The 4,390-nt window shown below is 33.1% G+C and overlaps 1 pseudogene; it reads right to left on the bottom strand.

Annotated features, from left to right (window-relative positions):
• Positions 1-394: 394 nt before the first annotated feature.
• Positions 395-2,379, bottom strand: LOC124893595 (annotated as a pseudogene).
• Positions 2,380-4,390: the final 2,011 nt, after the last annotated feature.

The raw sequence follows: 4,390 nt of genomic DNA, 5'->3' as shown, positions 1-4,390 counted from the left end.
ATCTTCTTCATCTAATAAGTCACTTAAATAAGGAGATATGCTAATATTCAAACTCTCCATTTAACTGAAAATCAAAAACGCCTCACATCAGTAGATTATGGGAGTGTAAAAATCTCATAATCCTCATATTAGTAGAGTATGGTACATCAACATATTTTAATTTATAAGATGCACTATGAATCTATGTAATTCATATCTCATTGCATACTTTTCATCTAGTAAGTGAAAATCAACAGAACATACATATGTTTAAAATACACACACATACAACAATACATATAAATTCAACTTAATTTTAAAAGGGTGTTAACCATACAATCATAGCGTATAAAGTTCACGCGTACAACCATAATAACAAACATAAAAAAATACTAAAATCAAATGAATACATCCTTCACATTTTCTTAAGGAGGTATAACTCATAGTTATATGCCAACCAAGACTTCCGAGCTTCATCAATAGTCATCTTAAGAAATATTTGACAGACGTTGTTCTTTAGAAACAAGTTCACTGCATAGTTGTAGATTTCAGACGAGATAACAATTTCAGAAATACTTGCCAAAAAGTTCATACAATTATCAATGGTGGGATCCTCTACTGCATGAGATGTAACTGTACTTTTGCTTGACATCAACTAAACTATAAATTGTAGTTCCTCTCTAGCAGATTTTGTCTTACGCTTTTTTACTCGACTGCTAGTTCCTATATCATCAGTTGAAGGTTGTCTTTTTAGTGATGGTTTAGGAAACATAAGAGAATTCATATCATGTGGGTCATCACTTTCATCACTTCCTTCATCATTGAGATTAATGAAGTGTTCTTTGTCAAAATCATCAACATCCTTTGTTTTTTTTTGTCCAAATCTACTTCAATTCTAGAAATTTATTCTTGATTAGCGGCGCGTGCTCTTTCCCCCGTAGCAATAATATTCGAAAATAATGCATCATAGCGATGATAACATATGAGAGAAAGATCCTTAAACCCCCTATATCGATGATCCATCTGAAACAAAAAAAACTACTTAAGTAAATTAAATAATGAGATAAATAACAAAGAAATATAGAATAATGTGAGAGATGTACCTTAATCTTTTGCTCGCACCAATCGTCATCTGCAATGATTATATTTTTTGTGGCATCCCAACCTAAACTTGTATTCTCTCTCATCATCTGCTTAAAAAAAGCCAAGTCTTGTTTCATGTTATCCCACTTATTTTTCAATTGTTTTCTAGTATAGTTTCTTCTCGTCTTACAATTAAACTCATCAACCATATTTTTTCATACATTCTTATTCAAATGAGAGTTCGATCTATTTTCTTTTCTAATTTATATTTCACACACCTCTATACAAGAAATATGAGCATCATCGTCCCACTTAGTGTTACTTCATACCAAATTAATTTTTGACATGATAGAATATAAATGATCTGAAGATATGAGTGAATAAGATAAGCAGTAAGAACAAACATATAAAATGATAGAGACAAAATGATTGTGTAGAAATACTTGAAACACTGTATTTTTTAAGTCACTAATCCCACTTGTATGATTGTGTAGAAATACTTGAAACACTGTATAGAGATGCTAGTAGATAAAATGATAGAAATGCTAGTAGATAAAATGATAGAGACAACAGATTGTTGGGGAAACTCGTTAGCAGCAACAACAACAATAAACCATAGTTGTAAAGACAAAATTCTATCGTTTCAGTGATACCAAGATATACGCAGGGAGGGGCATCAGATTTAATCGTGCAGATTCTCAGGTATTCCTGTTTGTCAACTCAAAATGCAAACATTACTTCCACAACATAAGCGGAAGAGCAGTAAAAGAGTGTGGATGCAAGTATAAATCAGTAAATTCACATTAGAATAAGATTATTTGTGAATCTGGTAGTCCAACCTTTTGTCTTGGCCAATCTCATTTTCATAAGATGACTAAGAAAGTTCAAATGTTAATTAGCAAGTCATAAACTTAACTGAGACCACTCTTTATGAATTACAGAAGTTATCTCCTTTTCTATGACATAAATACCAAAAGTTAGAGTAAACAATCTGACTAGGACCCAATTTCAGACAAGGTAGTTCTAGCATTCCTTAGGGGATGGGACATATATGAACCTACAAATTTATTTTTGGATATTCAGTAAAGGGTACTAGATGCTTTATTTCGGAATCACTTAGAATGATTAGACCACCGAATAAGATCAAATGGCCAAACATAGTTTTATGGAACTTTAGCTATTTTGCATTTTCATTTGTTCATGATGTAAAGTTACTCATGAGATTCATTCTACAACAAAATAATATTTGACTAAAGAAACTTACAAAGTTTTGTATTCCTCTAGACTGATTGCCCAAAAACGAGCAACAAGAGTAGTTTCCACAGTGAGCAGTCAATTGCTGAAATGAATTGTCGATAACAAAGTCAATTAGAGCAGTAGAATGATATTCTCTTATTCATTTATAAATTTCTACACCTCTCTTGTACTAGCACATACAAATAAAATAGGAGACTGAAGTTAGGCACAAAAAATATTTACCTAGCTTATGAATGAAAAAAATTATCAACGGCATTGCCAGTTACATAATTCAACATTTTCACATTAAAAAAAATAAATTAAACTGGTATCTAAGCAATACTTTGTGCTTAAATAATATTTCACCAGAAAATGACAGGATTTCAAATATCAACTACAACAATAACAACAACATAAAGAGACAGCTAGGTTCACTAAAATGGGGATCTGGGACAGTTGAAAATAAATAGAGAGGCTATTTTTGATAGACTTTCAGGTCAAGAAAAAATAGACCAAAACAGTTTAGAAAAAAAAAAAGTAACATAAGTACAAGAAATAACATATCAAAACACTCTGGGCTCAGGTGGTTGTGCTGCCTAAGAAGATTATTCAGTTTGCAGAAGCTATTTGTAGAAGATTTTTATGGATTGGATCTGCTGAGTTCACTAGAAAGGCTCTTGTAGCATGGGAAAAATAATGTTGTCCCTTGGGTGGATAGAGGTTTAAATCTGATTAATGTGCCCCTGCAGAATAAAGCAGCAGTTTGAAATCTCCTTTGGCACTTATATAGAAGCAAAGAGAGATTATGGGTACAACGGATTCATGCCTACTAACTTTTTCTCGTAAATTTACACAGATTTTCTCTAGTATATGGCATCAAAGCTTTCAAAGTCAACATCATAGGTTTGTCTATGAAAAAAGGGAGATGAAAAATCAAAACTAAAGAAAAAGAGTAAAGATTCAGAGAACTTACCGTAAATCTTGAAGGAAATGCAGTAATTGGGAGAGAATTTTGAGAAACAACGGCGTTGAGAGAGAACAGGGATTATTTTTGAGAGAAAAAATGTGCTATGTAATAAAATTAGGGCTACGAGGATGAATTTGGAATACTGGATAATTATAAGAGACAAAATTGTTATTTGCTTGGTCAACTGTCACACCCCCTTTTTACGTACTCCAAAAGATTCATATTTTAAGTTCGAAAGGGTTTTATTATTTAAGTGACAAGAGATGAAAATTTATTTCGGAAAAGAATTATTTACATTTTTTACTCAGAGTCACCACTTGGCATAATCTGGTGTGCCAAGTCACCATTAGAAAATCCTTTTCAAAACCGTTTGACTCTTTGAACTGGTTTGCGAACAGAGATTCCGGCTAAGGAATTTTGTTGACCGAGGGAAAGGTATTAGGCACCTCTTGATCCCGTGGTTCAACCACGGTTGCTTGGTAGAGTGTATCGACTATTTAGCACTAAGAAATGTATGAACCACACAAGAAGCACGCAAAATAATCAAACAAAACAAAACACCCCCGAAATGTAAAGTCCAGTCCAATTATTACAACCCGAAATAAAAAGGGACTGAAAGTAAACCTACGCTAATCCTGAACTAATGCTCTACCCGATGTCTCGGGCCTTCACCACGAACGTCCTCCGGGTACATGATACCTCGGGGCATTTCTCGGTGAATAAATATATACAGATACTTCGGGGCATTCCCTGACCAAATTATACAATTGATTCAAAAGTGCTAAAATCAAACCATTCAATCAAATTTCAAACACTCAATCAACCCACTTATTCCCACATGAATTCAACTCTTTCAAGTCTTTCATTCACGTAAATCAATCAATCAATATCAACCACAGTAATCGCGATTTCTCAAACACAATATCAAAACATATCACCATGTCACAATCATCAACCAAACACAATATTCACTCCAACACATCAAATATAATAAACATGAAATAAAAGAGGGGAATAAAATTGGACCTCGATTCGTAGCTTTCAAATTCCAATATTAATCAAGTAAAAAAAAATGAAGACCGCGTCCGAATATCCCGAGCAGAACCTCAATTTTATTTCAATCCG

This window comes from Capsicum annuum, unplaced genomic scaffold (assembly GCF_002878395.1).
Source record: "Capsicum annuum cultivar UCD-10X-F1 unplaced genomic scaffold, UCD10Xv1.1 ctg62332, whole genome shotgun sequence".
In the NCBI taxonomy this organism is placed as follows: Eukaryota; Viridiplantae; Streptophyta; class Magnoliopsida; order Solanales; family Solanaceae; genus Capsicum; species Capsicum annuum.
The sequence above is the reverse complement of the archived record's forward strand: the minus strand, read 5'-3'. Positions and strand labels throughout refer to the sequence as shown.